This window comes from Triturus cristatus, chromosome 5_1 (genome assembly GCF_964204655.1).
Source record: "Triturus cristatus chromosome 5_1, aTriCri1.1, whole genome shotgun sequence".
Classification (NCBI taxonomy): domain Eukaryota; kingdom Metazoa; phylum Chordata; class Amphibia; order Caudata; family Salamandridae; genus Triturus; species Triturus cristatus.
Genome location: NC_140587.1, coordinates 995,232,904 through 995,260,333, shown reverse-complemented (window position 1 = coordinate 995,260,333; position 27,430 = coordinate 995,232,904). Strand labels below are relative to the sequence as shown.

At 44.7% G+C, this 27,430-nt stretch overlaps 1 protein-coding gene across 1 annotated transcript in view; it reads left to right on the top strand.

Moving 5' to 3' along the window:
- The window catches only part of ADCY2 (adenylate cyclase 2), a 3,557,286-nt gene that overhangs the window by 1,870,380 nt on the left and 1,659,476 nt on the right, over nt 1–27,430 (top strand). The gene's annotated exons all lie outside the window — the stretch shown is intronic.

Genomic DNA, 27,430 nt, shown 5'->3' with positions numbered 1-27,430 from the left:
AAGGCTTCCAAGAGTGTCTGGGCAGACTCCACTGAGCCTTCAGTCTCCTGGAAGTATAGCTCTATTTCATACGTGACTCTTTTTTTTACTGATGGGATTCTGAGGCACCATGAATTTATTGGCGCTATTCTCCTTGATCACTGTGCTTCCACTATGACGCGGCCCATATTGGGGAGTGGTCTGAAATGCCCCATGCCAGATAATGCACCTCCCTATGTTGTCCCACCTGGTCGGATGGGGTGAGAACATAGTCTATCCTAGAAAGGCTATTTTGAGCGTCTGAGTGGAATGTGAACTGTATCTCGTCGGGGTGGTGGGTGCACTACACATCCACCAGTCCCATTGCCCCCAAGAATTCATGAAAGTGCGACTATGTGGGTTGTGTGTCCTGAGGGGGATGATGGTTGTGCCATCCTTCCTGATACAGCTGTATTGAAATCTCCTCCTATTAGGAGTCATCCCTCTGGGGGATTTAGTAGTAGGCCTCCTAGATCCTTAAAAGCTAGTGTGTGGAGGCCCGGGGGACATACATTGTCACTATGGTGAGTGCCCGGCCCGCCCGGCCCTCCCAGCCCCTGACGCTGCATCGTATCTACCCTGTGTGTCTACTGAGGTGCAATCAATCGATATAGGGAAGGCCTTTCTCACCAGGATGCCTACTCCTCTATAGCCTGTAGAAAATCTGGAGTGTACAACTAGTTTGTATCCCCATCAATTCAGTGCTTTACATGTATTCTCAATTAGATGTGTCTCTTGTAATAAAACCACATCGGGGGAGTGTTGTTTTGTAAATTGGAGTACGATCTCCCTCTTGAGCTTGTCTCCCAGGCCACTGACGTTCTAGGATAATAATCTAAGTCCTTTTTCTACTAGTGGACCCATCATGGCTTGAACAGGTTTCCCCCATGTTTTTAATCCCTCTTCGCCCAGCTGCCCAAGCCAGCACGCTGTCGTTTCAAGGAAACGGATAAGGCCATGAGCGATTTTCACGTAAATCACTGTGCAACTTCTCTTTTATAACCTCACTTTCTCTTCCCTGTGATCTAAATCATAATGTAAACCTGAGAACAACCAAAATCCCCCCTCCCTGCATCCCAGCATCCAGGCTTAAAACTACCCATATCCCCAACTATGCAGAGTGACTGTTCAATCAATCAATCAGTGACATTTATAGAGCGCGCTACTCACCCGTGAGGGTCTCAAGGCGCTGAAGGGGGGGGGGGGTTGCTGCTACTGCTCGAATAGCCAGGTCTTGAAGTGTTTCCTGAAGGTGAGATGGTCCTGGGTCAGTCGTAGGTGTGCGGGGAGGGAGTTCCATGTCTTGGCTGCCAGGTAGGAGAACGATCTACCTCCGGTGGTGGTTCTGCGGATCCGTGGGACGGTGGCGAGGGCGAGGCTGGTGGAGAGGAGCTGGCGGGTGGGGGTGTAGAACGAGAGGCGGTTGTTGAGGTATTCGGGGCCCATGTTGTGGAGCGCTTTGTGTGCGTGGATGAGCAGCCTGAACGTGATCCTCTTGTTGACGGGGAGCCAGTGCAGGTTTCTCAGGTGGGCGGATATGTGGCTGCGGCGAGGGATGACATGGATGAGTCGTGCGGAAATGTTCTGTATGCGCTGAAGACGTTTCTGAAGTTTGGCTGTGGTTCCTGCATATAGGGTGTTCCCGTAGTCCAGTCGGCTGGTGACGAGGGCCTGGGTGACCGTCTTTCTGGTTTCGGTGGGGATCCACCGGAAGATCTTTCGGAGCATGCGCAGGGTGTTGAAACATGAGGACGAGACTGCGTTGACTTGCTTGGTCATCGTGAGGGAGGAGTCCAGGATGAATCCCAGGTTGCGTGCGTGGTCCGTGGGTGTCGGTGCGGTGCCCAGCGCCGTGGGCCACCAGGAGTCGTCCCAGGTGGATGGGGATTGTCCAAGGATGAGGACCTCCGTCTTGTCCGAGTTGAGCTTCAGACGGCTGTGCTTCATCCATTCTGCGACATCTTTCATTCCGTCCTGGAGGTTGGTTTTGGCGGTGGATGAGTCTTTGGTGAGGGAGAGTATCAGTTGGGTGTCGTCGGAGTAGGAGATAATGTTGATGTTGTGTTTGCGTGCGATGGTGGCGAGGGGGCTCATGTAGATATTGAAGAGGGTTGGGCTGAGTGAGGAGCCTTGGGGTACGCTGCAGATGATCTTGGTGGCCGCGGAGGGGAAGGGAGGGAGGCAGACTCTCTGGGTTCTGTCAGAGAGGAACGATGTGATCCAGTCCAGGGCCTTTCCTTGGATCCCAGTGTTGTAGAGGCGGGTTATTATGGTGCGGTGGCAGACGGTATCAAAGGCTGCCGAGAGGTCCAGGAGGATGAGAGCGGCTGTCTCTCCGTTGTCCATCAGGGTCCTGATGTCATCGGTGGCTGCGATGAGGGCGGTCTCGGTGCTGTGGTTGGCTCGAAATCCGGACTGGGATGGGTCGAGCAAGTTGTTTGCTTCGAGGAATGCAGTCAGCTGTTTATTGACGGTCTTCTCGATGACTTTAGACGGGAAGGGGAGTAGAGAGATGGGGCGGAAGTTCTTGAGGTCTTTGGGGTCCGCGGCGGGTTTCTTCAGAAGGGCGTTGATTTCTGCGTGTTTCCAGCTTTCAGGGAAGGTGGCTGACGTGAAGGAGCTGTTTATGACGTTCCAGAAGGTGGGGTGCGATGATGGTGTCGGCTTTGTTGAAGATATGATGAGGGCATGGGTCGGAGGGGGAGCCAGAGTGGACTGTGTTCATGACGTGGGTGGTGTCTTCAGTGCTGATGGGGGTCCATGCGCTGAGGGTGGTGGTGGGGGTCGTTGGTTTGGTGACTGGAGGCGGAGTCTGGGGTCCCGAAACTGTCGTGTATATCTGCGATCTTGAGGTGGAAAAATGTGGCGAGGGAGTTGCAGAGGACTTGTGACGGTGTGATGTCGTTGTTGCTGGCGCTGGGGTTGGAGAGGTCTTTGACGATGCTGAAAAGTTCCTTGCTGTTGTGGGTGTTGTTGTCCAGCCGCTCTTTGAATGATGTCCTTTTGGTGGTGCGGATCATCTGGTGGTATTCGCGGGTGGCGCTCTTGAGGGCTGTTATGTTTTCTGATGTCCGTTTGTGGCGCCAAGCTTTTTCGAGAGTTCGGCATGATTTCTTTGCGACTTTGAGGGCGTCTGTGAACCATGAGGTTTTTCTGTTGCCAGTCTTGCCTGGGGGTTTCTTCAGTGGAGCGAGGTCGTCGGCGCAGTTGGTGATCCACTGTGCGAGATTGTGTGCTGCGTCGTTGGTGTCAGGGGTGTCGACAGGTGGGTTCTGGCTCAGCGATGTGGTCAGCTGGTCTGTGGTGACTTTGCTCCAGCATCCGCGGGGGATCTGTAGCGTGTGGTGGTGGGATGTAGTCTTCTTGAAGGTGAAGTGGATGCAGCTGTGGTCGGTCCAGTGTAGTCCGGTAGAGTGGCTGAAGGAGACGTGGTTGCTGGCGGAGAAGATGGGGTCGAGCGTGTGGCCCGCGAAGTGGGTGGGCGTGTCCACCAGTTGCTTGAGTCCGAGGTTGGCGAGGTTGTCGAGCAGGGTGGTGGTGTTGTTGTCGTTGTTTTTCTCCAGGTGGAAGTTCAGGTCCCCTAGGAGGATGTACTCTGGTGAGGCTAGGGCGTGCGGGCTGATGAAGTCGCGATGGTTTCGCTGAATTGTGTCTGTGGGCCCGGGGGTCTGTAGATGAGCGTTCCTCTGAGGGTGGTCTGGGGGTCGGGGTGAATCTGGAAGTGTAGGTGTTCGGCGGCGGTGAGAGTGTCTTCGGCATTGGTCATGACGCTGATGGTGTTCCTGGAGATGGAGATTCCTCCCCCAGTTTTGTTGACGTGGTCCTTCCGTGTGATTTTGTAGCCGTCCGGGATAGCTATGGCGATGTCGGGGCCGAGGAGGCGTTCATCCAGGTTTCCGTGAGGAAGGCGACGTCTGGTGCAGTTTAACCAAGGAGTTCCCAGAGTTCGACGGCGTGTTTGTGGACGGAGCGGGTGTTGAGGAGGATGCACTTGAGGTGGTTGTTGTTATTGTTGCTGTGTTCGGTGGGCGGGGTGCAGGTTCGGAGGCAGGTGAATTTGCAGGCTTGGCAGGTGAAGGGTCCGTGGGTGCGCTTCGGGGTGGCTCAGTGGCAGGCGGCAGGTCGTCCGGTGTTGAGTGCGATGAGGGTGGTGCTGTCGTATCTCAGTCGGGTGCCCTGGCATCGGCTGGGGCCAGTGGTTCTGGCGCTGGGTGTGGTCCAGGCGCGGACGGGCGCAGACGGGCTTGCCTTTGGTGTGCCTTCGGCGCGCCAGTGGCGCGCCCACTGCGCGGCCTCCATAGGAGGGTCAGCGGGAGGGAGGAGCAGCTGGGAGGTGGGAGCGGGGCGGCCAATGGGAGACAAGGGGGCGGGGCCGCAGGGACGCAGCGGCGGGAAACAAACGGCGGGGGAACAGAAAAGAAAAGGGGGCACAGTGGGGGAGAGCGGAAACAGGGGTACAGAAGGCAAAGCGATCAGGGGTACAAATGGGAACACCAAACTGAGGGAAAAAAACAGGAGAAAAAGGCACAGAGGATAAAAACGGGCACAAGTGAGCAGAGGCAAAGACAAGGTAGCGCAGTACTCAGCCGGGTAGCAGGCAGGCTGATGTGAGCAACAGTGGCAGCGGGACACGGTCACACAGGGGGCTGCGTGGCGGTGAGGGGAGCGACCTGCCTGGTGACAGGGTCAAAGGTCGCTCTCTCTACCGCTGCGCGGCCTCCATATGAGGGTCAAAGGGAGGGAGGAGCAGCTGGGAGGTGGCGGCCAATGGGAGACGAGGGGGTGGGCCGCAGGGACGCAGCGGCGGTAAACAAACGGCGGGGGAACAGAAAAGAAAAGCGGGCTCAATGGGGGAGAGCGGAAACAGGGGTACAGAAGGCAAAGCGATCAGGGGGACAAATGGGAACACCAAACAGAGGAAAAAAAACAGGGGGAAAAGGCACAGAGGATAAAAACGGGCACAAGTAAGCAGAGGCAAAGACAAGGTAGCGCAGTACTCAGCCGGGTAGCAGGCGGGCTGATGCGAGCGACAGTGGCAGCGGGACACGGTCACACAGGGGGCTGCGTGGCAGTGAGGGGAGCGACCTGCCCTGTCCCTGGACTAATCAACCAGTTGTGAGTGGGTGGTCTATCTGTTTCTGCTCCTGCCACCACCCATAAAGTTTACTACACTAATTTCAGCACAATTACTTTGAACATCAAAGGATAATGTCACTTTAGACGGTCTCCAGCCTCTTCAATTGGCGTTCAGACAGAGTTGGTTTGCCACTGAATTTCCTTGTTGTAGATTTCGCATGTCTGTTGAGTCCGAAGTCGCCTCAGCTGTCCACTCTCTCCGGGTTCTGAAGTCTGGTTGTTGTTACTCCTCATTCTTCTGAGCCTGTTTGTCTCCTGCCACTGCCTGGTATTGTTTCCCTTTACCGGTCTCCATCATTCCAGCCATTCTTGTGCCACCTCTGGGTTATCAAAGAACCATGGGCCAGATGTATCTACATTGCATTTTGCGAGTCCATAATAGCGAATTTCACCAATTCGCTATTATGGAATCGCAAAATGCAATGTATGCAGGTTCCACCCAAAAAAATTGTGATTCCTACATATTCCTTAATAGCAAATCGCAAATTGCGATTTGCTATTAAGGTATGCCTTCCCATTCATTCCTATGGGCTGAGAGGCAAAACATTAGCAATTTGCGATTATCAAATTGGTAATCGCAAATTGCAAATGCAATTACAAGGGTGATAGGGGGCCAAAAGGCCACCGTGACGCAACCCCAAAAAAAGGTAAGTGTGCACATGTTTGCACATACATGCCCTAAGGGCATGTGTTTGCACCACATGTGCATTTTATAGGAATTAGCAAAATACCAAATTGAAGTTGGTGGTAATTTGTGATTCTTTAAAGCAAAGGTATATTTTTTTTACCTGCTTCCTGCATTGCATTTAGGGAATCGCAAATTGTGGTTCCCTAAATGCATTTGCGAATGCTTTTGGGATGATACATCCCAAAAGGCTTTTTACCGTGAGCAAACGGGCTGATTCTGCGAATCGGCCGGTTTGCGACCTGTAAAAGGCTTGATACATCTGGCCCCATGTCTGTCCCTCTGCCTCGATTCGCAATTTCGCTGGGAACAGCATCAAGTATTTCATGCCCTTGTCTCTAAGCACACTCTTTGATGCCCAGAAAGGAGCATCTTTGCTTCTGGACTTTTACAGTGAAATCAGGAAAGAAGGTAATCGCACTGTTTTCATAGGTGGCCGGTGGGGCACCACAGGCAGTTTGCAATACAATGTCTAGATCTCTAAAATTAAACAGTCTAGTCAACAGTGATATAGAGGGCCCCTGGTTTCGGCCTGTCACCGGGTATTCTATGGGCTCTTTCACCTGAGAAGAAATTGGAGAGGCTGTCCGGTTGTAGATAGTAAGTGATTAGCACTTCGACGAAGAGGTCAGCTGAGGGCCCCTCCGCTCATTCAGGGAACCCTAGGATTCTAACATTATTGCGACATGACCTGACCTCATAGTCATCCAGTTTACTCTTCATGCTTCTGCTGGCAGCCTGTAGGTCCTTGATTTGCTGTTGCATTGTCTTTGTATCTTGGTGAAGGTCAGAGGTGACAACTTCTTTGGCTTTGACTTTGTCACTCATGAGCGTTACCTCTGTTGTGATCAAGTCCATTCTGGGATTGAGCAACGTTCACACTTCATTGATCACTTCAATGATAACTTTCAGAGTGGGGTCCCCCCCTCTTGAAGTCATCATCCCAGCCGTCATGTCCGCTTTGGTCACCACCTCTTTGTCAATAGTTTTGTGCATTGTATTCTTGCCCAGCTTAGTTTGGTGGGTACCTTTTGACCCTTTACCCGGACATCTTTACTAGTTTAGAAGCAGTGAGGGGGAAGAGGGTTACCCCTGCTAGCCAGCCCTGGGTCCCCCCTGGTCCTGCCCACCGCCTGTCCGCAGTTCGTGAAATCCACTGTACCGACTTGGCCTGTCCGGGCTCTCCTGAGGGGCAGGTGTCGGACTTTAATTATGTTCACAGGGTCCTCTCGCCCAACCACAGATCAATCCTTGCACTTCTCTGGTGCTCAGTGCCAGTCCCAGGGCACAGTCTGCTACTTCGCAGGCAATAAAGTTTTAATGCAACATCACCAGAGCTTCCATCATATCTAGAATCTCACCGAACCTCTGAGTTCACTGTTGACTCCCTCTCTAATCACGCTGCCTTTGGGTGCCAGGCCTCACTTTGCGATCTACTTGTAGTTTTGGGGGGGGGGCAGAGGCACGGGAACAACTCCAGATCTCTATCTGCCCCCCCGCCACGGGTCTCCAGTCGCACATTTATGCTGGTTCCTCTTCAGCTTCTTAGGCACTCCAAAATTCTGGTTGCATGGCATATTGCATCGGGCACCTTGCACAGAAGCCCCTTCACAGTAGGTGCCAATTCAGGCCGGCACTCCCCTGTCCTGCAGCTGGTTTTGCTGACATGCAGCTCAGGTCAAGATGGCAGCCCTCAGTCTCCACCCCCAGTGTATGTGCCTGCACACGAGCTCCTCCTGGGTTGTGCTCTACCAGTCCAGGCTCCCTTACCTCAGGGACTCAGCATGGGCGCCTTGAGCGATACAAGCGACAGTGCCAGCACCTGACTACAGCCTATGCAGGCCGACTCCTACTTCCGCTGAGTCGCAGCCTGGCCCAATAATCGAGCCCATGGCTCTGGATCATGAGTAGGCCTCAGATCGCTCTCCTGCTGTTTAGTTGCACGGCAGAAGAGTGAGTCCGCTCATGAAGTACATTGCTACAGTCTCCATGGCGATACAGCCCTATGCTGTTTTGTGCTTCGGATTATTGACCGAATTGATTGGTGGCGAAGGCTAGAGAGTCATGGAGCCACTCTAGCTTGCGTCCATCTTCATCAGCTTTAAGCCAATCAAGAACAGATGGCCATGCCCAGAAGGTCTCCCTCCCACTGATGCAATATTAGAAATGTTACTGGAATTGGGCACTGAGAGAAAAGTGTGGACTAGACTATACTCAGTTGATGACTAAGTCAATATATCTGACAATGAATCCTCACATATTCAAGAATAATACCAAGGAATACCATATCGAAACTACTTCAATAGAACATTCCTCACCCCACTTATCTGCCTCTTATTCAGCTCTATAACAATTGACTAAACTATAAATGGTGGGTGCCCCAAGGTGCTCAATAATTTTAGTTGACTTGATTCACATGTTCTGATCATGCACCAGAATTACCCCTCTTTGGGAATGAACCATGCAAACAACTAAAACGATATCTACCAATAAAATATAAATGAATCTGAAGAACTGTTTGTTAGGACCAGACCCCTAAAAAAAGAAAAACAAGTATGAAAGCAAACGTGTTGACCTTAATTTAATTTTACAGATTACACAGCAATTCCTATCTGCCTATTAGACAGTGGAAACAGGAGCTAAATAAGTGGGCTAAAACAGTATGGTCGGGACACCATAGTAGAAGAACTGAAATAACCTTCCATAAGCATTTACAGCATGCTTTAAAATAATGAAAATAAACAATAATACATAATTGCAGATCTGGCCCCAATAAAATGGCCTATATCCAGTTTAAATAAGCATCTTCAACTATGCAGAAATTTAGCCTGACACAACTAGAGCAATAACTACGTCCTGCATACACAATCATCGTATACACTATATGGCATTGTCATTGTATGATGTTCATTAGGGGAAGCATAAAGTTTAGCCACACTGAAACTATTGCAGGCACTGAGTGCAGATATCTAATATTACAGGGCATGATCTAGAATGAACATGTAACCTGAAAAAATCCTTCTACCTCAGCTTCCCCACTTTTTGTGCAGTTTATACAGAAATTATACAATTCTTTCGGGAACTGACTTCAAAACTATAATAGCTGCAGCAAAAGATAGATCTACTAGTACTTCTCAATCCATCTTTTAATTCCCCAATTTATACATAGATTTATTCAAAGCCATTTCCAAGTAAATATTTTGCATTCACCCTTCCGGAACAAAGAGAATATTTGTTCTACTCATCAGTACATGACCCACAATCCCATACACAAGATTAGTCGGCAACCAAAGATATATGTGTACTTGGAACTTGGGGACTGACATACTTCCACGCTCACTTTTCAATTACTCCCGTCATAATTACCCTGGCCCAAATGCCACCATTAGCAAATAATTGTCCCTATATTTTCCCATCTACTGTTGTCATGGGACTGCCCACACGTAATGGAGTTATGGGACCAATTCTTTCACATTCTGTCCAAGATCACTAATCATCAGATGAGCCCCTCTCCACTGCTGGCTTTAATTGGGTATATTAAAGCTGTCCCAAAATGAGTACAAAGGTTCACAGCATTATCCTATCTTTAACTAAGTGATGGGTGAGAATAGCATGGATTGAGGCCAACATTAAGTAATATGATTCACCCTTTTAATTACCTTCACTTACAGGGTTAAACCCCATTCCGTTGCTGGTTTCTCCTCACCTCAGGTGATGGATCTTTGCCACTGTATTTGGATTCAAAGATCTATTTCATCATCACAAAAAAATGTCAAATACAATTTGCTTTTGGCATCTGGTTCAAATAAAATTTTGGGTTTACCATATTTTGTCAGACCATTTGAGCTGGTCGGACCTGCATCATTTGAATTTACTTTTGCATTGGCACATGCATCTGTTGTACTGGCATATTTTGCTTCGGCACTCCCTTCTGCATTTGCACATTTCCGTTTGCATTATCAAGATTAAATCTGCATTCCCTATTCCAATGCCCAAACCAGTTACAAACATAACAAGGAGTCATCTTCTTTAGTGTTGCAACATTCATTCCTGAACCTTGATAAATTGGAATACCTCTACCTTGTTAAACACCAAAACCTGCTGGATTTCCCTGAAAACCTGTTTGTGGATCAACAACATCTTGCATACCTCCTTGATTTCCTGCATAAGGAGGATTCTGGAAACCATTCTGAGCAAACTGTGTCGGAGCCAACATGAATTTCCCTTTAATTTATTTCTGTTTCCTTTCTTGTTCATCACTGCAATATTTTCCATACCTCAGGATCTCAAGTAATTTACTCTGCAAGCAGATTACTGTTATATGTGAACTGATCTCTGATCTCAATCCTAAAACAATCTGAGAAACAAAAATTCCCAAGGGCCATATTTACAATGAAAGTGACTCAGTGCGTGCCGCAAGCCATATGGCTGCATCGCACTGAGCTACTTTCAAAGCACAGTGTTGCGATATATTTACAACAATATGCTGCATCCCTGTGCTTTCTCCTGCGCTGGCACACAATCGGCTGCCATGTGCCGGCACAGGCACCCTTGCACCATTGTGCAAGGATACCTGCGTCCTGGGGGAGATTGTTTTTTTTCAAGAAAGATTCCCTTCCTGCACAAAAACAATCAATTGAGGTGATTTCCTCTTTCCATGCATGCTGTAGAATGCGGCACGCATTGAAAGAGAATAAAGCTAGGAGAAATTTAAACATTTCTCCTCATTGCGCCTCGCTATGCCACCCCTGGGTTGGTGTAACATTCTGACGCATTTCCAGGTTTACGATTTCTTGTAAATCTGGAACTGTATCAGAATACATGGGTGTTGCGTGGGAAAACCCAAGGCAACTCCCATGTCACGCCCCTTACACACAAAGTGTTGCATGAGAAGGTGCGATATTTACAAGTACACATAAAGCCACGCAGAGTGGCTTTACATGTCCTTGTAAATATCGGGCAGTAGGATGCTCCACCAGTGCGTCACGAAACGTGACGTACCGGTAGCGCAAGAGGCTTGTAAATAAGCCCCTATGTCTTTTTTTATCAGTGTATTCTCTTCCACTGTGCTGCTGGAACACCTGCTCATAGATAGTACTCATAAACTGATTCTTTTGCTTCTTTTGTCATTCATATGATTTTCAACCAATCAAGATCATTTGCAGTCACTCTGCCTTTCAGGAAAGTAATCACTTCTTCATATTTTTCCATAGCTACAGGAGATGGTGCATTAGTGAGTGGCATTCTTGCTAGTTTTCCACATGGCCACTGTAGAGCAGTCTTACAATCAGCCCACCAATCACTTTTTACTATAACATCAAAGAATATATTCAAAGCAGTCCAAAGAACTTTTTTAATTTTCGCAAATCAATCGACTTGTGTGTACCACTGCACAGGTTTGTCTCTCAATTTTGGGAAATTGTGAAAGCTGCAAGTTCTGCTCTACTCCAAGGTACCAAAGTACATGGACATACACTCCTCCCGCTATTTCTCTCAGTGGATAAGCTGAAGCGCCTTCATCCTTCTGTTCATTCTTTTCTGCCTACAAACTCAGGATCTTTCTTTATTCTTTTCATGTTTTCTTGCCCATTTGTTTTCCAGTTTTTCAATTTCACTCCATTTACAAATACATTTTATTAATTCTGCAATGTGCAACCACATTCCTAATGAACTCACTGTTTCACTTGCTTCGTCATCTAATTGAACCCTATAACTTTTCTTTAAAGGAAAACTTTTAGAAAGATCTACCTCATATTTTTGAGCCAATGCGGTCAATTGTTGGGTAATAACTGCTCATTTTGTAATTTCTTTACACAGGTAAATCAATTATTTCTCTTGATACTGATTCAAATGGTCTAATTCTAAATATCCCCATATTATTTCTTCCAGTTCATCTTTTAATTTGGAACTATCTAATGGTTTCTCTTTTTCTGATTCAGGGCTAGCCTGTTGCATTGTGCTCTCTGTCTGTTCAAACCAAGGTGGAAAAAGTCCATATTGAAGCAAATGTGTTTCCCCAGGGGTTACTGATGTTGTGAAAACATTTACTGGGGCGTTTGCAACTGGTCTAGGCACTGTCTGCACATTTATTGGTTGTGGCACTAGCACCGGACCATGCATAACAGGTGTATTTACCACAGATGGAGGAAGAGTCTGTGGCTGGGCAACTCGTGGTGGGGCAATTTGTACAACTCTAGTTTCTACAGGGCAGTGGCTATTGTACTGCTCTTTATGGCACCCTTCTCTGTACTATCAGTTGGTGTTGATAAGGAGGGGGTCGTGCAGCCAACATTTCTTCTATAATATCATCCCCTGGATCACTATCTGTCTCATTCCTTTTGTTTTTCCCCGTTCCCTGGGCTTTTTCTTCTTTCCTGTATCTGGTATTTCTATAGGAATAGGTGGATACAATCTAGTGCCTTCAACTACGGCTTTCCTCCATCTCTGCTGTTCTTCATCCCATCAAGCAGCTGCATAGTTGGATGTATGACGTATTCACACATGCTTTTACAACGCATGTCTTTACAACGTGGGCAATACAACGAACACGTCATTAACACGGGTTCCATTACAACACAAGTCATTACAATGACTTGCCTTAGGGAAGCACTGGATTATGTAATAGTATATTTTACTATTCCAACTCCAGTCTGTGCAACAGTAGGGAAGGTGTTGGATTTAACCCCTTCGCCGCGGCAGGAATTCCGCCGCGGCGCTGGGGGGGTTTGGGGGCAGGTGCGGTGGCGCTGTGCTCATGACGGAACCACTCCGTCACGAGCCACGGGTGAGCTGTGCTCATGACAGAGTGGTTCCGTCACGTCTCCGCCCACTGCGCTAATCGCCCGCACAGGCGGGGAATTAGCGCCGCGTGGGCGGAGCGGCCGCCAACGGCCGCAGCATGACGGAACCACTCCGTCATGAGCACACGGCACCCGTGGCTCATGACGGAGTTGTTCCGTCATGAGCAGGGAAGGGGTTAAAATTCAACAATGCATTCCCTACAGCAAGTCATTGTAATGACTTGCGTTGTAATGGAACGTGTGGTAATGATGTGTTTGTTGTAGTGCCTGCATTGAAATGGCTCTGCGTAGTTCTGTCTGCGTTGTATACACTGTTTCCCACATAATTACGCATTACCCTCTTTGTTCTTTTCTGGTATTGTTTTCATTTCTTTGTCTTGGGCAACCTTTTCCCACATATTTAAGGCTCCACATTTCGAAGGTCCAGAGGGCAGTTCCAATATCTCAATAAGACTAGTCTCAAAACTGCCATATTTTGGAAATCTTAATCTACCTTCTTCTCAGCGATCTTGCACCATTGAGGAAGCAATAAACATCTATTTTTTCCAAATTCAGTTGCCACATTATATGCAGTCATTCCTTACAGAAGGTGCCTCCTCACCCTACTCACCAGAACTTTTACCATCTCATTTCACAAAACTTTTGAATACTCTAAAACATTTCATGATTCTGGAAAAATTGCAAAGTATACAATTTCAATCCAACATTTTTATTCCGGTCCGTAAACATCAGATTTCCTTTATTCCAATACTGTCACAATTGTTATTTTATTGAAATCCTGTCACAAAATCTAAATGCAATACCCACAAAAACCCTGACCTATCACAGCCGACATCCTGACTTCACCAACCAATCACAGCGCGAAAGCACACCAACCAACCAAACTCAGCGCAAAACACTATGACCTAAAATCTAACTCCTCGCAGCAGCTCACCTTCCTTTCAATTTCTCTCATACTTATACAAAGCAACCAACTTCTCGAATAACAATTCCAAAACATATATAAATTCTTGTTTGCTCTTCTTAAGAAAAACTATAGTAATTCATCCACACAAAATATTTCCACAATCGCAAGTGAAATCTCGACCAGCGTGAAAACACCCTAATCAATGCAGTTTCACCCTTTTGTGCAGTTAGGTTCTGCTAACATCAATCAATATTAAACAACCACAACAGATTATAAGTATTCCTATCTCAATTGTGTTGGTGATGATACCTCATACTCTACATCACAAGACCTGCAAACAAGAAATACCATTCAATTATGGATTTCTCAAGTGCCTTCTACACTTGTCTCAATAGATATCAAGTGTCTTCTACACTTAATTCAGTATCTATATCCTAGGATCTTAGGCTAGGCCGAGTCTGAAACTCTTCATTCTCTTTACATAGAAACTATAGACATCTTCATTCATCATTTCATTCACTCTCAACTCAATAATACAGTAGTAAACACAATTACAATAGATGTCGCATCACCCTATTAATACTCACACCTCCCAAAGAGCAACCACTTTCGAAAACCACACCTTGTCAGCTCCTGTTATCCAAAAATACCCAAATCCTGTGGCATTGGATTTCAGGATTTGGGTATTTTAGTCTAACTTGGGTAACTATTTATAGCTTCTTAATTAAGTTGCAACCATAACTCTGCTACCAGAAAACTGATATGGTTCACCCTTTTAATTACCATAACATACAAGGTCAATCCTGTTCACAGCACTGGTTTTTCCTCGCCTCAGGTAACGGATCTTTGCCATTGTATTTTGTTTAAAAGAGCTATTTCGTCATCACAAGAAAATTTCAAATACACTTAGAAGTTCAGTCAATGATGAGAGTTTGACTACAAAAGAGATTTTTAAGTCTCTTTTTATTCCCTTTTATTCAAATTAATAAATCTTTAGTAATCTTACAGAAATCTAATCTCATATAAAGGTTTGGTTAGAAATAATATATAAATACGACATCAAGTGTAATACAACCCTATTCTAAAAAACAGGGCTTGAATTTCAAAATAAGTAGAACTCATGAAGAATTCAAAGGAAAATAATGAAATCAAAGGAACATAAAGCTCAAAGCCAAATTAAAGCAGTAGAACTTCCCTTAACCCCTTCAGTGCCACGCCCTTTCCCCGCCCTGTGCCGGGCATTGCATTAGCGGGCGGGGTTCATGACGAGATAGTCTCGTCATGGGCACAGCGCAACCGCGCTCCATGACGAGACCATCTCGTCATGGGCACTGAAGCGGTTAAAGAGTAGTTCATGCAATACAGCCAAGTCTCTGTAATATGAGCAAATGATCATACAGTTGCAGTATCACACTGTAATTATAAGCATCAAAATAAAGTTGAAAAGAAGCAGCATTAGCCACAACCATCTGTCTAGAAGGCAGGTCGAAAAGCATAGGAAAAAGGCGTTAAAATCAACTAGGACACTCACTAATATAAAATTAATACATATTGCAGACACTGTAGCAGGCTTCTTCCTTTCTTGACCAATCAAATGGCAGTACTCATTTGTGTCCAGGTTCCGCTCTTCCTTTGTAATGAAAATACACGCAGCTTGCAAAGCTTTATCACAAGTAAGCTGCAGACATTCTTACATGGTTAAGGTCTGGAAACATAAGCCTCAGTTACTATAGCTTCAAGTGCAGGTTGGCCCTCCTAAATATTAAATGTTTTACTGCGTACACAATGAACTATGCTAAAGAAGAGAAACATCAATTTGCAAATTCCATTTAGTAATTCATTTCATTAATACAAACAAGAAATATTGTTTTAAATGTGCAACTATTCTATTCAAGCATTACGTGAAATGTGGTAAGAATCAGAAGTTATTCATTACAAAACCGGAACATTTTCCAGTTATGACGAACATTTCTAAGCAGGTCACATTAAGGTCAGACTTCTAAATTATGTTTGTGCACATTTCAGCAATATTAGGTTTGCTTCTAGTTAAAGGAAACTTGCTTGTTAGCATTCATGCGGCCTATACTCATAGTTATGAATGCCTATTGCATTTTGCACATTTTCAATGCATGTCATTTCAGCTTTGAATTTGGCATTAATCATTGCACATTTTAACTGTAATTCTAAATAATTTGCATTTTAATTAGTCGATTCTATCAATGACAATTTGATGATGTGATGGTCCCATACTTAAACCGTCTTTTACACTTAATGATCTATACTAACAATCTGGATATTTCCACCTGACCTTATGTCCTTCATCCCGTCCTATATATATTTGGGATCCATTAAGGAATTATCCTTCTGTTATGACTCCCAATACATAAATTGGATGAAGTTGTTTTGACTTGTCGGATGGAGAGGAACATTCCATCTTAAAAGAGGATTCCTTATGGTCCCATATATCAATTCACTACTCTCCAGGTTCATTTGATTCATACTTGCTCACCATAAAACATTTAGGTGGGAACAGATGTTGCAACTTACATACTTTTTTAAGATACTACCAATATGCATAGATAGAATTTAATAATGGAGGGTATAAATATTGAGAGTATTGTCTGGCATATCTAGACAGTAAAATGAACACTTTATATGTACTCCTTTTTCTACCTAGCATTATTTATCTTATAGCATTTCATTATCGTAATAATGTCTTTTGTATTTATATGCATTTTGGTGGCTTAAACTTTCTATTGTGATTATTATGGAGTCAAAATATAATAAAATACATGATTTTTACAGAGTTTGCTTCATAAACATCACTAAAGAAATTGAATAAAAACATGCTATTAGCAACAAAGCAATTGAGGTATACTGCTTTAGACATGAACTTTTCACAATAAACTAACAATGCCCTACAGCCATTGACATTACATAAGGCTTATCATTACAAGGACAAACTTGTCAGACAAAATATTTTAACAGCAATCATTTTACTTGAGAAACAAAGTAAAATACTGACCAGACTCTCAATCAAATGTCCATACATGATTCAGCCAGACACACATTTACTCAACTAGAATTATGGATGTTACTTGCAGACTTCCTTATTTTGTTTCCTCAGGTGGTTGTTTAGCAAATACTTTACTAGGGTATGCATTTATCATTTGGCCAGCGAGTAGTCCAACAGGCCTGGTGTTTTTGTTAAGGGCATCGCCATCAAGGCAGTCTGGTATTTCCCCATACCTCCAGTTACTTCCCCTTTTACGTATTGTCTACTTCCCTTGGTTGAGGTGGGCACAAAATCTTGCAAGGCATGTGCAGGTAGCAAGGTGTCATGGTCAAGCTTCACTCAGCTAGAGAATCCTGCAGCCTGCACGTAGCATCAGAAGGAATCCCTGCAGCTTGTGCATGCTGATGAATCACACACATTTGAGGAAAAACAGAAGTCTGCGGGGGCAGTGTCGTACTGAGAAAGAAAATAGACCCTGGCACCAAAATAAAAGTGGCCCCCATTAGTTAATTAGAAAGCTAAAAAAGTGGCTCATATTTGCATATTGGGGCAGTTTTGAACTTTGAAGGACTCTGTATATGTGTTTTGCAAGGTATTTATAAGGCTTTTTTCAATGTACTGCATGGATTTGAGCTTGCTGCAGACAATGTTTGTTTTAATATCAGGGAAATCAGCAGTAAAGACTAGCTCAGTAGACCTTAAGATAGGCCCACAAACAGCCAAAAAACAACCCACACACTGACCTGTCAGACCAGCCCATCGGACCCTGCCCGATTGCCTCTAGACTAGTCTGACCATGCAGCTGGGTATGACAGTGACCCTTTGGAACCTGTGTGCTTGAAACTCTGGTCCAAGACAGTGACGAAGAAGGGGAACCGGTGAGACTACAATGCAGTCATGAAACTACTCAACATGGATAAGTACTTTCAGGCTGTTAAGTTTTCAAACTCCCATACGTCAGCTAGACTTGACTGTGCTTAGTTGTTTTCCATGCTGCATTCTTCTGGGGCCCTTATCAAATAACCTATTTGATTTAGTAAACATTATCCTCATCCCGGTCATTCCTACAGCTGCAGAGGACATGATAGGCATGGAAAGTATCTCACAAATTAAGGCTGCAAACTGAATAACCCTGGTGTGAATTGTGAATTTGCTCAAGAGAACCACTCCCAGCCACCAGGTATGGTAACTAAGGGCTAGCTGGAGCAGGGAAGCAGCCAAGCATGAGATACTACTACCTTAAGTACAATGGCCAGCTTTACTAAAATTAATAGAAGTGTAAAATGGAAACTCACTGGATGGTGGTATCAACTGATTGCCATGTAAATGAATATGCACACAAGTTAACTGGTAATATGTCAATACAATGATTTTATTTAGCTTTATGGTAATTTACAAACAAAAAGTAAGTTAGCTATGCACATGGTAACACTGCATGGAGAGAACGCTGAAACTGATGAGTGCATTATAAGGCCACAGCATCAAATATAATACATACTTATTCCGACTGGCATATAGGGCAGCAATGAAGGACCTTTACTTATTTTCGTGCAGTGAAAGTTTCTGTATGGTGCCCCAACTGTAGTTCAGGGACTTCATTTCTGTTTATACAGTTTGGCTCCAGTTGTTTTTAGGTCTTCCTCTCTTCTGTTTGCTCTCTGGGTCCACTGGAGAGCTGTTTTTGTGATAGGGTCTCTTATGATGGTGTGTACTATCCATCTCTATCTTTTTCTTATAATAATGGTGCCCATGCTCTCTAGCATGCATTTGGTGAGACGTTTGTGGTCAGAGATGGTTTGTGGCCATAAAATGGGTAAGATTCTACTCAGGTTACTGGCGTGGGTGGCACCCTGCCAGCATTCTGATCTATAGAAGAGTGAGGACAGAACACAGCTCCATTAAATCCTTAGCTTGCTATTAGTGCTGAGTACTGAGATGACCTCTACACATTTCCTGCATATGCTGGTGTGTATTAGAGAACAACGCTAGGTCATCCCTATAGTAAAGGTTCGGCTTGGTCTTCTGCTGTGCGTCGCATCACCCAGTGATGACAGGGGTGAAGTGCAATACTGACATCATGCATCCATGTCTCACTCCAGTCTTGACTTTGAAGCTACGCTCACTATCTTCCATCTTTCAGGTAAAATGTATCATAGAAGCTCTTGAGGAGAACGCTCTGATTCAGGCGCGGTGTTTCCATTGGGGCGTTGGGGCATAGCCCCACTAAGCCTCATGGACTCACCGTCAAGCACGCTAAATAAATAATTGGCAATACTCCTCACGTCTCGCTGTCTCTAAAGATATTATACGCGTGTCCCGGTGCTAGTAGTACCGGGACACGCCCGACTGAATCCGGAGTGTGCTGAAGCCAGGGGGTGGGGCTGGGCTGCAGCAGCTGAGTCACAGTCCAGATTCAGCTGCAGCAGTAGTGCGCACGTGAATTTTGGGCTATGACCAGCCCGAACATGCGCACACACTACCTTCCCCTTACGAGGGAACCAAGGGTGCTGCTTCATACAGCAGCCACGGCCTCAGCCCCCCGGTCTGATATGGGCAAAGAGTAACTGTGCCCCCCTAGCCATTCCTGGTGCTGCATGCAGCGCCAGGATTGGCTGGTCCACCACGCAGAAGGGCAGGCAATCCATTATTGGGTGCCGCGCGTGGGTGGTGGCACTGCCGCAGCCGCACTTATGTATGGCCAATCATTGTGTGACTTCATGTGAAGCCATGCAGTGATGGGCCATTTCGGGCCGCTGCCGCTGGCTGTCGTGCTGATGTCCAGGCTCGCAGCGCAGCAGGCCGACTCCACTCTCTCACGTCACCGCACTAGCGCCACATTACAGTGTTTGCCAGTGAAGCCCTACTTTTGTTGCCTCCTCGCTCTTTGAACAACTATGTTGTCCCTGGGTAGGAAAGCACACTATTCCTGGAGGTACTGAAATACCTGCTTGTTGGGTGCATAATTGGAAAACTAAATGCATACTGCGGCTCTGTATTCACAAATGTGGTCTTTTTAAACCATTCTGCTTTCGTTTTGTAATGATATAAGCAATGGGCATTAGGTCAGCTAGCTGAGCACTAATCTCCCTGTGTGTGAGTCCACGCCCGGTCGTCTCTGCCTGACTGCCTCCCTTTGTTTTATTCCAATCTACGCCCTCCGCTCCCCCGTTACTCCCACATGTTCCTTTCCGCACCCTCGTTCCCTTATGTCACTGTTTCCTTCTCTTTCTATTCCCTGGTTAACTGACTTTTCTCTCTTGCTCTGGGGGTGAAGGCCGATGATGAGAAATACGCCCCGGACCTTAAAAGAGTGGCAGCGCTAAGCGCCCACCACCTGCAATCACCGGTACATATTAGGCGCTATAGATATATAGTTCATCCGATTCTTGTGTGAGATGTGCTCTGTCGTAACTACTTGTCATTTGCTATGCTGGGGGAATGGAGGTGCGGAGACAGAGAAAGAGACGAGGGAGGAAGGGATACTGAGATGTAGGAAGGGATAGCAAGCAAGATGGATGTGACAGCAACAAGATAGGAAGAGATAGAAAAATAGAAAGAGGAAGCAAGATAGGATGAGAGGAGAGCATGGGGGGTTGCGAGACAATGGAAGGGGCAGCAAGAGACAGTCACAGGGCAGTGTCAGCTGTACCCAGCTAGTGACAGATGAGGGGAGATGCTGAGATAGCGAAAGAGATAAGGTAGGAAGGGATACTTAGATGATGGGAAAGTGAGAGTGTCACTGGAAGAGAGTGGCGCCGATAGAGCAGCTCGCAGCCACTTACAGGTGAAGGCGGTGAATTCTGGGAGAGAGATAGGTAAAGAGAAAAGTGACAGTTCACAGAGGTAGGGGGCAAGTTACTGGAAATACGACACAGGCAGCAGAAGTGAGGGAGGTGACTGAGCACCCTGCATGTAAGGGGGGACGTGTCGAGGCTGTGAGAGCAGCACCAAGCCAGTGAGACAGCAGATGGTTAATTGTCGAGAGACAGCAGGCGATGGTGGCAGTGACAGAGAACCCAGCTAATAGCAGGGGTTGGGAGAATTCCAGTAGAACAGGAGAGACAGCCGGATTGGGGGGGGGGTGAAAAAGCCTCCACCCAATGAAACGTGAGAAGTGACACTGGGAAAGTGGGAGACACCATAGATGGAAGCAGCGAGGGTTCAACTAACGAGTCAGCGGTGGAGACTGGGAAAGAGACAGGTACTCAGAAATGCATTGTATCTCGAAGTCTTTTATGAAGCTCTGTGGTTATACTGAATAAGCAGTTACCTATGTTATATGACATCTCTTTAATAATGTAATAAATGCACTTTCACAATTGCTTTATTAACCTTCCTGCTTTCTCAAGTTTGCTTCTCTTTTTCTCCGGGAGAGAACCCCCCCCGAACTCCCCTTATGGTGGTTCGGGCTCGCTCGCAACGCTCGCTCGCAACGCTGCAGTATGCCAATCATTTTACGCCTCACCACTTTCAAATGTCACCAGCTGCCCCTGCTCTGATTTGGTATGCCTTAGACTTTCAGTATATGCCAGAGGTTGTCACGGAGGACACTGTTAAAGGCTTTCTCAAAATCAATGAAGTGGATGTATAGTTGTCTTTGTGACTCTGATCAATACTGTATCATGTTGCAGTAAGGATCTGACCGACGCACCCTCTGTTCTTTTGAAACGCAGCCTGATCTTTTCTTAACTTCTTGTCCACTGCTTCAGAAATGCACTTTATAATAATTGTTTTCCGGATTTTACTTGGGGTTGAAAGAAGAGTGATTCCAAGCCAGTTGATTAATGTATCCTTCTTTGGAATCTTGATTATGATGTCTTTGTTCCAGTCATCTGGTACTTTCATTCCCTCCCAAATCGATGTAAACAGTGTTTGGAAGGGACTTAGCTGCTGTTTCAGGGTCTGCCTTGAACATTTCTGTATTCAGATGTCTTGGCCAGGAGCTTTTTCATTCTTGAGAGATCAGATGGCAGTAATGATTTCTTAGTTCTGTGGTGGGGCGGTGTTCACATCCACATCTGTCTCTGCTTCTTGTATGTCTGCTTCTTTTGCTGATACTGGTCTCTTCAATACTTCTTTGAAGTGCACTGTCTAGTGTGCTTCTTGCTCTTTCACTGTTGTGAGGCCTTTGCCTTGCTTGATCATGATAGGGGTGTTGTATTTTGCACAGGACTATTTACTAAATATATTCATGATCTTGAAAACGTTCCCCATTCTCCTCTACTGTCTGCTCTCTCTGCTTGGTTGGCAAGGTTATCCATGTAGATGGGTGTACGTCAGTATACATTAGCCCACAGTAATGTGTGCACATAACAGGATCTGTCAGACAGCATTCTTTCATGCTGAGGCACAAGGTCCACTCATGTTTTGCATGTACTATGGTCAATATAAACAGAGTACCTGACCCTACCTATCTAGATACACCAAACCATATACTGAAATGTGAGCACTGGAGGTTACCGTTCAGAAGCCAATTTCCATGCAGCATTAAAGTGAGTGAAGCTCCATTCGGAGAGTCTCATGTTACTGCAAATGTCAAAAGTTAGAGGACCAATAGCAAACAAACTGGATGTTTTTTCACAGAATGTACCCACATCTTAAGACTTAAAAAGGTTTAAACTGGTGTGGGGGTTTGTGTTGCCATCTAGACAGGACCTGATCTGGCAATTCAAGCTGCTGATTCAGACCAAATTGGGTTTGTATTCGGCTGAACTCTTTCTGAAGTGTTCCAGCATAGTCACGTTACTGCCAGTGAACAAATGAGCATATCACTTTTCTCTGGTTGTGGGTTTGGGAGCTACCTTTAATTAGCATGACCCATCATTGGTCAATCCTTGTTAAGTCCCCTTAGAATTAACACATTATTACACCTCTTTTTATTTATTTTTTTGTTTGCAAGTAACTTGCTGACTCTCAGCTTAAGTATCACATATATAGTACACATGTCTCTGGGGCTTCACACGCCTTTCGCTTTGTTTACATGTTTGCATAATTTGCTTGCATAATCAAGACGTTTCTTTTTCTAGATCAAGTCTATTTGTGTGAGGAACAAACAACAGTAAACTATTTTCTATAACAGTGGCAACTTTTCAACACAAGTCTATTTTCTCTCAACACTCTGAGCAAATGGTGGTTTGATGATGCATAATGTCTTGTCTTTTGCTGCTATTGCCCCATTTTGACAAAAATATGGCTGCCCCTGACTTAGAGATGTCCAAATCTAAGAATTATCTTTCTGTCCATGACTGTTGCTGATTAGCAAAGGCGCCACTTGAGCTGTAACAGTCAGATTTTGTATTCATTAACTGGGGGAGCAAAATGTCAGCCATAAAACATATGTTTCCCTCTTTTTAAATGGCTACAGACATCCATGGTAATTGCTGTCTTAAGCAGGCTGTTATAGAACTTGATCTATTAGCAGTACATGTGTTTTGTTACTGATTATTGAATGCATGTTTCCCTAAACAAAGTTGAAGCAGATTAGCGATAGATACAACAGCCCCTTTCCAGATTAAGTCCACAACTGTGGTACAATACTTCGAACTACAAAATTCAAGCTACTCTTGTACATCAGGGTTGCCAAACACAAGCAGTGAAGCCAAATAGCCCCCATGCCAAAACAGAAGTGATCGAATTGTCTGGCAATTAGGCTGGAAAGTCCACCTCTGTAAGAGACGCCTGTTTGTAAAGCTGACCTAAGAAAATTTAATTTCTGACTGTCCCAATACAAGCAGCATTGCTCTTTGTGAGATCTCAGCAGAAACACTGACGATTGCCAGAGGATCAGTCTCCATGAGAAAACTGTGAGTGCCAACACTCTTACTTCAAACAGAAGTTTTAAGTCATACACTTCTCTTACAGACTCGGGCATGAATGCGACATAGCGTTGTTTCAAAATATGTAAAATGTGCAAATATTGTGGGAAAATTGTCTTTGAAATGCTTGAGTTTAATTGAGACATGGGATCGTAACTGAAGAATTGATGAGATTGCTCTGGAGGCAAAATGTTTAGGTCACATAGAAGTCTAGACTTGTCTAGAATAGTTGCCACATTTCCATGTATTACACCATTGACTTTAATCTGGATGTGGTCTTTTGTGTTCTATTCAACCTGCTTCCCGATCAGTGTCCCGCTGCAAAGCCATCTCGCCTCTTGTTCCATGCAAAATCAAGCAAAGGACATCAATGAATTATTGTTGTATAATATTATGTTAGAAAGTGTGGATTGTGAATAAGGCTTGCATGATGCAATCAAAGTATAATTTTGAAGGAATTCCGCTGGTAGTTCCAATGTAGACTTGTGATTCCTATGAGCTGTTGTTCAAGAACTCTTTTATTTCTGTTATACATCTTTGGAGTGCAGTTGCTGAGGAAGCAACAGAAGATTTCTCTTACCTCAAAAAATGGGTTAGTGCTTAGATAATTGCATAGTTTTCATTATGACATTATTGTTTCTGAATTGGCAGATGTGACCCTAATAATAATCATACTATGCTGATTTTTCAGAATCTATTAATAGAACAAATGGTTTTCTATAAAACCTTCTGAGTTCTTGTATTTGAGGAGGGTGGTTATTGTTTTGGCCTATGTGCTTTACATGAGCTTTATTCTCTTTCTGTCATAGATGGGCATACTTTGCCATTTTCAGGTGTCCTATTGAGCCTTCAGTACACTTCATGAGCTGGACACTCAGGGCCTGATTATCACAGGCGGGCTTACACTTTTATGTAAGTGTACGATTGTTTGCTATTCACAAAGGGATTTATGAGTAGTATCCTTACAAATGCAGACTCTCCGCACATAGAAAGGCCCATCTTTTTAAATGCCAAGTATACGCACTTGTAAAGATCGTACACATAAATCCCTTTATGAATAACAAACAATGGTAACTTACAAAAAAGTGTATGTTTACCTTTGTGAATCAGGCCTTTAGAATTTTTATTCAGATTAGGCCTAAATAAGTTTTACGATTTTTCATTATTTCCCTGTATCTCTGCTCTGACCGTTTAATGGCAATTTTTGGTCATTTTCTTTTGTACCGTTTTTTATTTTTTTGTACTAAAATTCTCTTTTTGTCTAGTTTTGATCTTCAACTAAGCCGTTCACGTGTCTAAGATTTCATTCCATTTAACTCTGATAATATATTATTTCCATGATGAGGAGTGCAGATTCTAACCACTAGATCAATTGAGGATTTCTGGGGCTGAAATACGTTTGGTAAATATCGGGGTGATAAATAATTGAGATGATGTTTGGGGTTCAATTCTCACAAATGTCGAGTTTCGTTTTACTTGATCAGCTGAAATGTTTACTTGAGCTCAGTTGGTTCAAACTGTTAAAAAGCTATAGAGGGAAGGTTCCTAAGATGTGTCACTTTTTCATTTAACATGGCTCTTAGCTTAGCAAACTTTGGCTGTGCAATACTCCAAAACCTCTGGATGAATTTTCCGAAGATTTTCAAGGCATGCAATCTGTTTCATTATGTGGTGAATTTTCTTACTTTTGGTGTGTTCGGCCAGCAATTTTGGAGCTATAAGTCAGTAATGAATTGCTTAATTTGCATGTATGCTTTATGGATATAATGAAAGACACAAATGCATTTAATCAGAAAATACCGTATTGAAAATAGGCAGAAGCAAAGCTCTTACTTATTCACAAATACACATACACAGCTTAACATATAGAGATACTCACTCACGCCCCGAAAATGAATACAGAATCAATAACCCACACATGATGATAATCACAAACAAAACAAACCATGAATAAAAATGTATTGAAACACAAAAATATATACACATACAGATGAAAATGCAAGACACACAGAAATACATACTTATAGAGTCACATAAACACATGCACTTACAAACACAGCACTGGACTGGAAATCAAGGGCAGCTTTGGCAAACATGTCCATACCAACCCTGCTCCCTTCATCTTCACTCCTTTCTTTCTTTCTTTCTTTCTTTCTTTCTTTCTTTCTTTCTTTTGCTATTTTGCCACTGCTTTTTTTGTTCCTTTTTTTCTTCTAAAGCAACCCGCCATGCCTACTGTGATTACCCGGTGTAGGATGGAGAAAGTGAAAGAGGTATCAGCAATGACCCCCTGCCCTAAAACATTGCCTCTATAGGCTCTAGCCCATCTGGGAAATGATAGGTGAAACAAAACAAGTGGTCCAGGCCTGTACACACAGATCCATTTACATAGACACATACAAACCCATATAGCTAAACACACATAAAAACACACGTACATGCACAAAAAACATTTTGATATACAGAGATATATATGCAGACATAAAAATATACACACAGACACAAACAGAAATAAACACATTGATTTTATGAACATAAAATGAGGTCAACTAAATTAAGGTTTTACGGATGTTTGTGAGAAGTAGATTTTTTAAAAATATATTTTTTAAAATATTTTTTTAGCATTTAAAGCATATTCTAATGCATCATATTCTTTTGCATTAAATCGACATGTGCTTGCCGAAGTTTCGGCATAGTTAGTCAGGTATACATGACTTGTGTAGAAGCAATATGTTAAGTATGAAAAATTACAATAAACATGAGCACTTTTTCACAGCATGTATGTGTATTCTCACTGTTCCCAAAGACTTAATTTAGCAGCAGTGCCCATCATCTATGTATCGTCCTCCTGCCTTATAATCAATCTACTTTACCGTGATTTTAATATACTCTCGGTATCTGCATGTGGTGAGCATTTCAGGTGCCATATGTATAGGCCAATTGTTGGGGAGGTGGCAGTAACAGAACTGAAGAAATTAGAAAACTAAGAGGAACAAGTCCTCCGGGGGGTGGAGGGGGGGGGAGATCGGACGTAGTCCAGTCCATAAGAATGTGTGTGCATGTACAGCTACTGGTGGGCACCGGTCATTTTGTCTATTCCATATGATGTCCATGGCCAGAAAGTCTATTTCCAGGGGAAGGAGTAGGTAGCTGACAGTGGCGGCTGTACCGTGTGCATGGTAAGCAGGAATTTTAGTAGGGATTATAGGTCAAATATTCGTAGGCTTTGTTTCCAAATGATTCATTCTCCCTCACTATTTCCCTCTTCCTCCTCTCTTTCTGCAGTAAGTCCCCTAGGCTTTCTGTCGCCATCCCCAGGGTCGCACAGCTCCAAGTCTGTGTCCTCCCCCGGGTATTCGCAATGCGCCAAAATCTCCTTCCATAGGTCGGCCAATGGACGCATGCATATTCCCTGGACGCCCTTCCTCCTAAGGGCCTGCCCCTGCACCTCCACAAAGATCGTGACATCCCTCACCCATGTCTACAGTTTTGGACCCCTGTCGGACCTCCATGTCATTTCTATTCTAAGTCGAGCTAGAGCCAGGGCCAAGTCTATAAATCTAGAGCCCACTCTGCGTACTTTGGGTCTGGAATAGCTCCCTAAGAGAGAGGTCTGTAATGTAGAGGGAAGAGTGCACCTCAAAGTGGTCTGGAGCTGCTGCAAAACCACAGTCCAAAAAGTCTGCAGTATGTGACATCCACATGTCATGTGACAGACGTCCACATCAACTACTACGTAGTGAGGACAGCCTTGATGATCCCCCCATATTTTAGCTGCGCTCTATGTAGGGTGAGGTATGTCATATGTAGGTAATTAAACGAAATATATTTCAGCTTTGTATTGCCCAAGACCATTTTGGACTGGGCTATCACTCTCTCCCATTCTCTGTTGGAGATGGCATGTCCCAACATCACTTCACAACGAGCCCCCAAGTTCATTAGTGGTCTCCTTCCCAACTCATTCAGTGCTCTGTAGAGCCACCTCACTAAGTGTGGTGCAGTGCCCATAGAGAGAAGAAGTTGGAGTAACTGTGTGGTGGGGGTTCATGCCCC